Genomic DNA, 14,239 nt, shown 5'->3' with positions numbered 1-14,239 from the left:
AATGATGCGCTGTTGAAATGCACGGTGGTTGATGTCCCCCTAACGTCTCCGCAGTTTCTTTTCTTGCTGATGTTTGTTTCCAAGCATGTGTTACTATAGCTGTTAATATAATATTATGATGGCTTGTTTATGGTAGTATAATGATATTGTTAAGTGTTAATATACTGTTAATATTTTATTTCTGTTTTTTCAAGCATGTGTTACTATACTATTAATTCCTGTTATTTCTGTTAATTATGTTTCTATTGTTAATATTGTTAAGTGTTACTATACTGTTAATATTTTTAAACATAAAATATTTTATTTCTGTGTTAATGATTTCTGTTACTATAGAATCAAGCATGTGTTACTATACTTTTAATTTCTGTTATTTCTGTTTCTATTGTCAATATTGTTAAGTGTTACTATACTGTTAATATTTTATTTCTGTTTTTTAAATGATTAAGATGATAACATTGAGCATGATTATTTCGGTTTTGGTCTTACATTGTAAACGTAAACTCCTGGATTTTTTGTTTTAAAACCAGTGATATTGGATTCTGTGAAATCTTAAATAAATATAATGTTACAAGTGTTTAGTTTCATGGCGACAAAAATCGAACAAAAGATATGGGTTCGACAATTTCATGTCGTGATACCACCAAATCTCAATAAATCAAAGGAATATTTTTCACCGCGTTACGACCTCGCGTATGACATCAATTTTATTGTCAGTTCGCCCTAACCGGTTCTTGAGCACATTTTGTAACCGATTCTGATTCAATTTTTGTAAATCAACATTGTCACTATTTTGTTTTCTTTAAAATAAATAATAATTAATTGAACTTTTTGTTTGATTAATTCTTTTTTAATTAATTAATCTTAATTAACTTAATTATTTGGGATAATTAAATAATTTTGATAATTAATCTTAATTAATTTAATTAATCAATTTAACCAAATTTTGATGAGTTAATAATTAAAGGATTTTCTTTTCCATCATCATTTCATAAACCTTTTTTCAATTTTATTTCAATTTCAATTCATTTCCAAACCAAGTTCATTTGATTCAAACCAATTTCAAAAAGCACAAATCATACAATTCTCGATTTAAATATCGAGTCCATTTTCAAAACACCCTTGTAAGTCGATTGCTCTTTGCATCGCCATCAACCTCACATAGCTTACTCTTGGGCTTCCTTACAATGAAACCTACTTGGTTATTGATTAATCGAGTAGATGAAATAATACACAAATAAATTCATTTCATTCATAAACACGAATTCAAGTCTTTTTTTCCAAACCATTCAATTTCAAAAGAACTTTCTCTCTTAAACATAGATGTGGGATGAAAAGGAGATAGGAAGCGTACGCTTCACTATTTCTCAATTACTCGAATAATTGGCGTACGCCATATTGCGCGAGTTCTTGTCACCCAATTAAACCTTAATCATACATTTCAAATCACTTTTTTCAAATCAAACATAGGTTCTAAATTCAAATCATTTCTAAACTTCAACCCTCATATTCAAATCATTTCTACAAATTCTAAATCCTTTTAATTCCATGTTTTAGATGAAAAGAGGATAGGAGGCGTACGCCTCACTATCTTTCGATTATTCGAATAATTGGCGAACGCCACATTGCTCGAATCTTCGTCATCAAATCAAAACCATAATCATACAATTTCAAATCATCTCTACAAATTCCAAATCACTTTTAAGTCCATATTTCAGATGAAAAGGAGAATAGTGAGCATCCGCTTCATTATCTTTCGATTATTCGAATAATTGGCGTACGCCACATTGCTCGAATCTTCGTCATCAATTAAAACACAATCGAATAAATTCAAAATTATCTTCGCAAATCAAATGCAACATCCAAACATATCTTTTACAATTTAAACTTCGGATGATAAAAGATGAGAGGCGTACGCCTCGCCATCTCTTGATTATTTGAATAATTGGCGAACGCCATATTGCACAAATTATCGACTTCCGATTAAAACACGCTAAATAAACTTGGATAAGGGAATAGGTGGCGTACGCCTCATTATTCCTTGAATAAGCAAGTAGGAGGCGTACGCCTCGCTACCGTGCGCATTCAGCATCCAAAAACAAACTTTCAAAATAATCCGAATGAAAAAGGAGTAGAAGGCGGACGCCTTATTACTCCTCGAAAGAATTGGACAATTGGTGAACACCACATTGCTCAATCTTTCGTCGTTCTCCAAAAACATCTCAAACAAATCAAATCAAACTTCTCGCCCCCGAGCGATCGAAACCAATCAAACACCCAAACACATCAATTCAACTTGTCACCCCCGCGTGACCAAAACCCTTCAAAAGGACACTGTCAATCCTTTCTAATGCGCATAACAAACCAGTGCTTAAGCCTCCGCCGAGAGTAGACAAGCCAGCGTTTAGCCTTTAGAACGCCGACCTACACAGTCGTTCATCAAACAAAACACACCAAAACCGTAGTTGCCCGAACTACGAATGCTCTGATTTCCTTATTGCACCATAAGGATACGTAGGCACGAGATTGCGAGATCTTGGCGAGCACACTAATAAAAAACCTCCCATTTCTCCTTCCTGAGCTCTCCATCCATATTATGTTATCTATTTTAAATCACTCGAAGAAAGCAAATAACAGTTAACTAACATTCAAATAGCAAATTAGACTAAAAGGTTCCCGTTGAGTACAACGGACGTGAGGGGTGCTAATACCTTCCCCTTGCGTAATCGACTCCCGAACCCGAATATGGTTGCGACGACCATTATTCTGTTTTAAAAGGTTTTATCGATATTTTCCTATTCCTTCATTGGGATAAATAAAGTTCGGTGGCGACTCTGTTCGAACTAATTTTTCCGCGACCATCGCGAGGAATCGTATTTTTCGAGATGCGACAGATGGCGACTCTGCTGGGGACCCTGCTCCAAGCAAGAGAGAGTCAAGCCTAACTTAGTCAATTTGCTATGAATGTTAGAATACCTCTTTTTATTCTCTTCTGTATATCTTGATGTATTATTTATGCTATGTAATTTATTCTGCTATTATGTGGGGTGATCTATGGTGTTTGACACATGTTGTGAGATAAGCTCCGTACCCGAGCTTTGAGAAGAACTTAGAACCCGGAGTTGTGTAGTATTGAACCGGGGGGTGTACACCTCATTGGGACAATACGAGAACTCCACCTAGAGTAGATCTGTTTAGAATTTCCATCATAATATGGCTAGCCCATTATTACGAGGAAACGTTGAACATGGTCCATGACTCTGGGAACCTCATCTTAAACTGAAGTCCGTCTTCATGATTGGCGATCGTGTAGTATTGAACCGAAGGGTCTACACCCTGTTCGAACAATACGAGGATCCCACTTAGAGTAGACTGATTTAGAATTTCCATTTCGATGTGGCTAGCCCATTATTGCGATGGAAGACTGAACTTGGTCCATGACTCTAAGTTCTTATCATGAAAATGAACAACCTTAGGAGCCATCCTTTGTGCGTGGGGTAGAGGACATAGAACCTCCGTATACGGTGTACCATATGATACCCATGATATCTTGGATCTTAATTATACCTGCATTACATTTTCTTTGCATACAAATATAAAATTTCATGCATTCGCATTTCATCAGCATGGATTGCATATCATTTTCCAATACAAAAAAACTCATCCCGTCGTTTTGCCAATTACCAGCAGGCTGATTTCCTGGCACTCGTACTGAACCTTTGAGAGCTACTAAAAGACAAGGGATCACTGAGAACATAATCAAGTTGAGTTGAAAATGGATATGAACAACATGGAAGGAAAGTTAGACCAGATGTTGGAGGCTAGGCTAGCCCAATCAAAGAACAATTTTCAACATGGTGTCACAGAGAATGTTGGTTCCTCATCAGGCTTTACTGTAATTACCAACCCAATGTATGACCCTCTGTATGACTATAATCCTCCACAAGTGAACATTCCTACTCAATCCCAATTGATGCCATTGACCAATCCTGATGTTGAAAGGCTTCATGCTCTTGAGGAGAGAGTCCGAGCAATGGATGTGAATGACAATTTTAGGCTTGATATGTGCTTAGTACCAGGCCTAATAATCCCCCCGAAATTCAAATCACCCAACTTCGAGAAGTATAAAGGGGATAGTTGTCCAAGGCACCATTTGGTGATGTTTTTCCGAAAAATGGCGTCACATACTCACGATGACAAGCTGATGATTCACTGTTTTCAAGACAGTTTGATTGGAGCATCATTGAGCTGGTATATGAAATTGAAAAGAAGCCATATTCAGTCATGGGAAGACTTAGCCAATGCTTTTTTGAAGCAGTACAACTACAACTTAGACATGGCTCCAGACCGAAGGCAGCTGCAAAGCTTATCCCAAAAGAGAGACGAATCTTTCAAAGGATATACACAACGATGGAGAGAATTGGCAGCCCAAGTACAACCACCACTCTTGGATAAGGAATTGGTTGACTTGTTTATGGATACCTTGCAGAGTCCTTATTTTGAAAGGATGGTAGGAAATGCGTTATCAGACTTCGCCCACTTAGTGACAATTGGAGAACGCATCGAGAGTGCCTTAAAAAGCGGAAGAATCCAAGGCGCCCCGAGCAGCCAAGCTAGCGAGACAGAATCCCTCAGCAATTCCCAAAAGGAAGAAGAGGATGAAACCAATGCAGTCATAACAGATGACAGGCAACCAGCAACTCTGAGGGCACCATACCAGCGACCATGGTCTGCTCCTTACGCAAATCAACGATCTCGTGGTCGAGGATATCAAAATCAGCCTTCGAACCAATCTAGGCCTCGAAACAATCTGGAAAGAAGGAATGCTCCTCTCGATCCAATTCCTATGTCATACAGTCAACTTCTGCCATATCTGATTCAAAGCTCGTTGGTGGATCCCAAGTCTCTCAGGCCATTGCCAGAACCATATCCACCTGGATATGACCCTGATGTGCAATGTGGATATCATGCCGGGTCAATAGGGCACTCGACTGAAGACTGTAACGCTTTCAAAGCCAAGGTTCAACAGTTGATTGACAAAAAGTACATATCCTTTCCAGACGGACACCTGTTGGTGCACGTCAACCTCTCGCCTGAATAAATTCGAAGACTTCAAGGGAGTATCTCATAAGGCTAATGGTTCAGACAGGAAGACATCCTTAACATTAGCAATCATTGGACTGATTTGTTTCCATTTGCATTTGTAATTTCTTTGTTGATTAAATGCTACTTGTTTTTAAATTTTGTTGTCTTTAATGGTAATATTAATGAAGTAATGACGCATGTTTTGAACAAATTATCTCGCATTCGCTCATTTTTTTTCTCTTATATAAAGAAAAATACATCCATGTTCTTTACCTCACCTTCTTTATCAAATTGTAGTTTTAGCAATATTGGAGGGAGGATGACGAAAATAAAATACCCATAATTGCTGACTGTGTGCTTTCGGATAAAATCCTGCTAATGATGTACAGGCATTGTTTCAAATCCCCAAACACTGGAGGGATAAGGAGTTAATCCCTAGTCAACCACTTCGAGCCTAGAAGTAGGAGTTTCTTTCGGATCTACAAACCCTTATGTTTAACCTGGGGAAGGGTAGTGTTCAGTTAATTTGACTATGCATTCAAATTACAAAATGAAATATCCCGTATGTGGATCAACTACATGCCATTCTTCGCACACATCCTAAAGTGTCGAAGGAACCCCGGAAAATCCAAAAGTTATGACGGTTGTTCTTCAAGGACCATTGACTTGGCAGTCACAACCTATCAAAAATAAAATCAAAGAAAAGCCCGCTAAGTTGAGCACCCAAGAGGCAACTTAGGCAAAAATTAGGGCAATCCCGATGGACTAAAAGCTTCAAAAGCAGTTCAGGCAAAAGTTAGGGATCAAGAAAAAATCAAAAGAGGTCACGAAAATCCTCAGCAAAACCAAAACAAGATTCAGTGACCACCATACCAAAATCAAAGGGTCACCGACATTCAAAAAAAACAAAATAAGGTGGCTGCCATTTCAAGAGACCTTGAATCACCATCTTTATCCTTACACCTTCAAAAAGATGAATGTGTATGTTGAATTAACTGAGCGTAGGATTGGAGTTTATCAAGAAGAAGGGTGGGTTAAAATAAACTTTGAGCCTTATATCCTTTTGTTTCGATAACCATGAACCAAGCCACGTTACAACCCATAAAAGACCTAATTGAAGCAGGGTTTATTTCCGAAAGCATATTACAACAAAGTTGCGTAAACTGACTCCTAAAGTTTTGCTAACCATCTACTTTGGTATAATCTTCTTGCTGTATCTTTCATATTGTTAAACTAACATTGCGCTTGGACTCATGGTCCATTCGCCACACACAATCACATCATTCAAATAAATGATTTTTCAAAACTTGCATGAGTATCGCATTAAAATTACCATTTCTGAATAAACAATTTTAATGGCAAGTCAGTACTTGACGTCAGGGAAATTCCAACAATAAGGAACAATCAGAGGAACTTGGACATTCGTTGGTGCTGACCCGAATCAAGACTACCTCATAACCTGAATCAGGGGCATGCCACCCAAAAACAGCAGTTGGTCGGAGGAAGATTACTCCAGGAATCAGTCAGCCTGAAATAGTCTCCAAACATCTGTTAATCAGGGGAAAGTCATTTCAAGAATCAGTTGATCCGGAGCAAATCATCGCAGGACTCTATTAACTAGGGGCAGACCCCTTCAATGTTCAGTTAGGGTGAGTTAAGTCGCTTCAACGCTCATACCGAGGCAAGCTACCTCAAGAGCACAGACAAGTCAACCACTCCGAGAGTCAAATCCTTTCATGGATCAAAATTATGAGGCAAGCCATCTCCAAATTATGGTACAACTGCTTTTGAAATCCTTTCGAAGTAAACTTCCGCAAAGACCCAACAAATGGGGCAGGAGGAGCCATATAGGAGAAGGTCCCCTCCATGTTTTCAAGATGTTCAAGCAAAATCTTTTTTTTGCATGTCATCAACTGCGGAGTTCAAAATGAGTGTCGGGGAATCATGCTATCACCCTATCAAATAACCTTTCGATAGATGAGAAGCCTTGTTGCAAAGAACCTTCTCTTCCAATACCCACGCAGGGGCATTTTGAAAGCCTTCCAATCATTACATAAATCATCCTCATGCATTAGTCATGTCGCTCTGCTCTAACATAAAGCCATGCATATCATATCATTTATCAGGTCTAACCCCATAGCATTGAACCTGACATCAAAAAGCCTTATAACACAAAATCTGACACCAAAGTCCAACATCGCTTGGCAATTCAAAGTCCAGTCTGGCAAACCTTTTCAAAGTCTAATTCTCGTTTAGCATTCATTTCAAAGTCCAGTTCCCGTCTGGAAAACCTTTTCAAAGTCCAATTCTCGTTTGGGATTTTATTTCAAACCCCAGTTCCCGTCTGGCAAACCTTTTTCAAAGTTCAGTTCTTGTCTGACAACTTATTTCAAAAACCCAGTTCCCGTCTGGAAATTCATTTCAAGGTCCAGTTCTCGTCTGGCAACTTATTCTAAAGTCCAGTTCCCGGCTGGCGAACTATATCAAAAATCATTTGCCAAATACCAGTTCTCGTCTGGTAAATTATCTCTTAATACCAGTTCTCGTCTGGTAGGTCACCTATTTCAATACCAGTTCTCGTCTGGTAGTCTTTTTTTCGTAACCAGTTCTCGTCTGGTAGCCCACTTTAAAAGTCAGTTCTCGTCTGACAAACAAAAATAGATCCAGTCCCATCTGACATTTCAGTTATTTTCACCAGTTCTCGTCTAGTGATATATCCTTCAAGTTTTGTTCTCATCGGACAGTTCAATATTGTTCACAAATTCTCATTTAGCAATTCCCATTTAAAGTCCAACCTCATTGGCAATCCTGAATAAAACCTTACAAAAGCATCCAATTACCCAGTTGCATTCCCACATGCATCATTTCATGCATAATTTTCCTGCTAAACAGGAAGATTCATCAAACACAATCATATCAATCATCAGCATACTTATGCATAACCTTGAACAAAGATAAAAAAAAATCACTCACATTCATACATACACATCCTAAATATCCCCAGCAATCGCATCCCTTCATGCATCTAATGCATCATCCCATGCATGACATTGCCACCCAAAGAGAAACATCATACAAACATAAAATATCAAGATCCAGGGTCGTCCGTATGTATCCCGGACTTTCCTCATTTAATTCAATAAAGTTATTATCTTGCATGTGCTCGTGGAATTATTTCCCAGCCAATCATTCTTCAACTTAGTGATTGATAATGATATTCTCCAGCATCTTTTCTATCACTGCTCCCAAGCAGAGGTTACCCTAAAAAGTCTCTTATGAGTTTTTCCACTGCATAGCATTTATAGTAAATCTCCTCCAAAAGGAGTCTTGTCTAAAACCTTTCCCCCAACAGATAAACATCTGAGATACTGCTTCATTTATATGGAGAATCTCAGTTGTCTGTTTGAGATGCTGCTTCATCAATATGAAGAGTCTCATTCAGTTTTTAGAGATACTGCTCTAGTATCCTCGAAGAGTCTTAGATTTAATTAAGGTATCATTCCCTTGTTCGGAATATCTTAATCCTATCAGATAAAATGCTGCTTCGACTCGATACAGAGAATCTCATTTCTGCTGTTTGAGATGCTGCTTCATCAATATGAAGAGTCTCATTCCTTTTTAGAGATACTGCTCTAGGTATCCTCGGAGAATCTTAGATACGGTTGAGGTATCATTCCCTAGTCGGAATATCTCAATTATATCATATAAGGTACTGCTTCGTGGATCCTTAGAGAATCTCGTGCGTTCAAATCGAGACATTGTTCTGCTAATTATCAGAAAGTCTTAGATACAGTTGAGGTATCATTCCATTGTTGGAATATCTCGATCATGACATCCAAGATACTGTTCTGACGATTCCCAGAGAGTCTTGACTGTTTCATTTTACCTTCTAATAATTTTTCTTACTGTATTTCTCACTGCATTTTCTTTCTGCATTTCTCCATTGCATTTCGAAGGACAAAATTCGGGTCTTTTTTGTATTTAATTATCTTCCACCATGAACGTACGAAGACTGCTGTCTTTCATACTTTCTGGTTCAAGGTAATTAAATAGGGGCAACTGTCATACCCCAATTTTGTCCGGGCATATTTAAATTTTCATAGGATTGATTTCATTTTTATTTTTGCATTACATGCATAGCATGACATACATTGCATCATAAATAACACCTAAAACGTCAGTCAAAATGAATTTATTTGAGAATACAGAAAAATCGGTTGAATCGTTAAAATTTGAGGAAAGACTGTATTTTTAATAAGTATATTTTGTCCTGACAATTTTAGTGTGACCAGTTCGATTTCTTTTTCGAACAAAATTTGCATTCGATTTCTTTTTTAATTGGTCAATTTTATTTTAATAATTTTTGGCTTGGTTATTCAATTAAAACAATTAGAATGTGTGTAAATTAAATATTAATTAGGATTTGTCTTTATAATTTTTATAACAATTAAAACAATTTTTATAATAAGTATATCAAATGGTGCATTGGATTCCCTCTTTACATAAAAGACAAAAAATCTCATATCTCTCTCTTCACACTCACGTGACACTCCCTCTCAAAATCTGAAAAAAATCTCACAAACTCTCCACTCCCCAACGTCTCTCTCCACTACTAACAACCTCACGCTCTCTCTCCTCAATAAACTCTCCAAACGTCTCTCACAATTCGGCAGACAAACCAAACACAAATCCCTCACACACAAACCCTATTCATCGTCTCTCCCTCACAACAACACCGCCTCCACTCTCACTCACAAAACGACCAGCTCACAACTCTCAACCCTCCGCCTCCATCGCCTTGCCGTCATCACCGTCCACAATCACCACACCGCCAGCGACACAACCATTCGCCGCACCCCTTAACTCCACCTTCGCAAATCTCCACCCTCGCGTTTCACCGTCAACCAACTGAAACCCTTCTTCTTCATCGATTTCCACCGCCGCAAGCTTAAAATCGCACAATCTTCACAAACCTTCGCGCTTCCTAAACCCTTCCGTCGGACCTCATTCACACCGACACAGCCAAAACAACCGTCCTTCACAAATTCACAAAACCCCCAAAATCTTCATCACCGTTTTCATCTAACACCACCATCTTCGTCATCTTCTTCACAACTCAATACCTCACCTCCGTCCACCACGATTTGGGCTTCCATAACCGCCGCGCATCCTCAACAACAACAACTCCTTCATTGTAACCATGAAATCAGGCATTATCATGTCGGTGATGTTGATGGCGATTTTCCAATCGTGCACATAGCTTGTTGTTATGCTGTTATTGTGATTTCGATGCAGGGGTTTTATTGAAACAGTTCCGGCCCATTGTGTCTTGAAGACCTTGATTCAAAGAATCACCGCGTACCCATTCAAATCCGCACAATAGCTTTTGTTCTTCCGGATGTAGCAGACATGAAACCTTGCTAGGTACTTCCCAGTGGCAAAGTCAACACGACGACGCGCCGGTAATGATTCGAAACAAAATATGTTATAGTCTAACTATGGATTCGAGTACGTTTTGGTTTGTGTACTAAACGGTAATTACAAAAGCGTGATCAATGCGTTTGTTTGTTTTAGTTAATTTTGATTACAAGTTCTGACTCAGATAATTTAAGACTATTGTGAATCGCTTATGAAATCCAAGTTCTGTTAATAATTTGCGGTTTGATGCGTATATAGTTCGTTTAAGAGATCCCGTTTGATTAAAGCTATGTTTGTGCCGGGATTCGGTTGTGTTAATGATGCGCTGTTGAAATGCACGGTGGTTGATGTCCCCCTAACGTCTCCGCAGTTTCTTTTCTTGCTGATGTTTGTTTCCAAGCATGTGTTACTATAGCTGTTAATATAATATTATGATGGCTTGTTTATGGTAGTATAATGATATTGTTAAGTGTTAATATACTGTTAATATTTTATTTCTGTTTTTTCAAGCATGTGTTACTATACTATTAATTCCTGTTATTTCTGTTAATTATGTTTCTATTGTTAATATTGTTAAGTGTTACTATACTGTTAATATTTTTAAACATAAAATATTTTATTTCTGTGTTAATGATTTCTGTTACTATAGAATCAAGCATGTGTTACTATACTTTTAATTTCTGTTATTTCTGTTTCTATTGTCAATATTGTTAAGTGTTACTATACTGTTAATATTTTATTTCTGTTTTTTTAAATGATTAAGATGATAACATTGAGCATGATTATTTCGGTTTTGGTCTTACATTGTAAACGTAAACTCCTGGATTTTTTGTTTTAAAACCAGTGATATTGGATTCTGTGAAATCTTAAATAAATATAATGTTACAAGTGTTTAGTTTCATGGCGACAAAAATCGAACAAAAGATATGGGTTCGACAATTTCATGTCGTGATACCACCAAATCTCAATAAATCAAAGGAATATTTTTCACCGCGTTACGACCTCGCGTATGACATCAATTTTATTGTCAGTTCGCCCTAACCGGTTCTTGAGCACATTTTGTAACCGATTCTGATTCAATTTTTGTAAATCAACATTGTCACTATTTTGTTTTCTTTAAAATAAATAATAATTAATTGAACTTTTTGTTTGATTAATTCTTTTTTAATTAATTAATCTTAATTAACTTAATTATTTGGGATAATTAAATAATTTTGATAATTAATCTTAATTAATTTAATTAATCAATTTAACCAAATTTTGATGAGTTAATAATTAAAGGATTTTCTTTTCCATCATCATTTCATAAACCTTTTTTCAATTTTATTTCAATTTCAATTCATTTCCAAACCAAGTTCATTTGATTCAAACCAATTTCAAAAAGCACAAATCATACAATTCTCGATTTAAATATCGAGTCCATTTTCAAAACACCCTTGTAAGTCGATTGCTCTTTGCATCGCCATCAACCTCACATAGCTTACTCTTGGGCTTCCTTACAATGAAACCTACTTGGTTATTGATTAATCGAGTAGATGAAATAATACACAAATAAATTCATTTCATTCATAAACACGAATTCAAGTCTTTTTTTCCAAACCATTCAATTTCAAAAGAACTTTCTCTCTTAAACATAGATGTGGGATGAAAAGGAGATAGGAAGCGTACGCTTCACTATTTCTCAATTACTCGAATAATTGGCGTACGCCATATTGCGCGAGTTCTTGTCACCCAATTAAACCTTAATCATACATTTCAAATCACTTTTTTCAAATCAAACATAGGTTCTAAATTCAAATCATTTCTAAACTTCAACCCTCATATTCAAATCATTTCTACAAATTCTAAATCCTTTTAATTCCATGTTTTAGATGAAAAGAGGATAGGAGGCGTACGCCTCACTATCTTTCGATTATTCGAATAATTGGCGAACGCCACATTGCTCGAATCTTCGTCATCAAATCAAAACCATAATCATACAATTTCAAATCATCTCTACAAATTCCAAATCACTTTTAAGTCCATATTTCAGATGAAAAGGAGAATAGTGAGCATCCGCTTCATTATCTTTCGATTATTCGAATAATTGGCGTACGCCACATTGCTCGAATCTTCGTCATCAATTAAAACACAATCGAATAAATTCAAAATTATCTTCGCAAATCAAATGCAACATCCAAACATATCTTTTACAATTTAAACTTCGGATGATAAAAGATGAGAGGCGTACGCCTCGCCATCTCTTGATTATTTGAATAATTGGCGAACGCCATATTGCACAAATTATCGACTTCCGATTAAAACACGCTAAATAAACTTGGATAAGGGAATAGGTGGCGTACGCCTCATTATTCCTTGAATAAGCAAGTAGGAGGCGTACGCCTCGCTACCGTGCGCATTCAGCATCCAAAAACAAACTTTCAAAATAATCCGAATGAAAAAGGAGTAGAAGGCGGACGCCTTATTACTCCTCGAAAGAATTGGACAATTGGTGAACACCACATTGCTCAATCTTTCGTCGTTCTCCAAAAACATCTCAAACAAATCAAATCAAACTTCTCGCCCCCGAGCGATCGAAACCAATCAAACACCCAAACACATCAATTCAACTTGTCACCCCCGCGTGACCAAAACCCTTCAAAAGGACACTGTCAATCCTTTCTAATGCGCATAACAAACCAGTGCTTAAGCCTCCGCCGAGAGTAGACAAGCCAGCGTTTAGCCTTTAGAACGCCGACCTACACAGTCGTTCATCAAACAAAACACACCAAAACCGTAGTTGCCCGAACTACGAATGCTCTGATTTCCTTATTGCACCATAAGGATACGTAGGCACGAGATTGCGAGATCTTGGCGAGCACACTAATAAAAAACCTCCCATTTCTCCTTCCTGAGGTCTCCATCCATATTATGTTATCTATTTTAAATCACTCGAAGAAAGCAAATAACAGTTAACTAACATTCAAATAGCAAATTAGACTAAAAGGTTCCCGTTGAGTACAACGGACGTGAGGGGTGCTAATACCTTCCCCTTGCGTAATCGACTCCCGAACCCGAATATGGTTGCGACGACCATTATTCTGTTTTAAAAGGTTTTATCGATATTTTCCTATTCCTTCATTGGGATAAATAAAGTTCGGTGGCGACTCTGTTCGAACTAATTTTTCCGCGACCATCGCGAGGAATCGTATTTTTCGAGATGCGACACCCAGGATACAAGCTTCGTATTCAGCCACGTTGTTGGTGCACTCAAATGTTAGCACGGGCAGCAAAAGGAATATGGGATCCTTTCGGCGTAACCAAAACAGCACCAACACCGCTTCCATTCACGTTAACGGCCCCATCAAACATCAGAATCCATTCAGATTCAGGGTCAGGCCCCTCCTCCGGGATAGGTTCCTCGCAATCTTTCGATTTGAGAAACATGATGTCCTCATCAGGGAATTCAAACTTCATCGGTTGATAATCCTCAATGGGTTGCTGGGCGAGGTAATCAGACAATACACTCCCCTTGATTGATTTCTGAGAGGTATACTGTATATCATATTCTGTCAAAATCATTTGCCACCTCGCAACCCGTCCGGTCAATGCTGGCTTCTTAAAAATGTACTTGATTGGATCCATCTTGGAAATCAACAAAGTGGTATAAACCAGCATATACTGCCTCAGTCGGCGAGCAGCCCAGACCAAAGCACAACACGTTTTCTCGAGCAGTGAATATCTTGTTTCACAGTCGGTA

The sequence above is a fragment of the Lathyrus oleraceus genome, chromosome 7 (assembly GCF_024323335.1).
Source record: "Lathyrus oleraceus cultivar Zhongwan6 chromosome 7, CAAS_Psat_ZW6_1.0, whole genome shotgun sequence".
Lineage (NCBI taxonomy): Eukaryota > Viridiplantae > Streptophyta > Magnoliopsida > Fabales > Fabaceae > Lathyrus > Lathyrus oleraceus.
The sequence above is the reverse complement of the archived record's forward strand: the minus strand, read 5'-3'. Positions refer to the sequence as shown.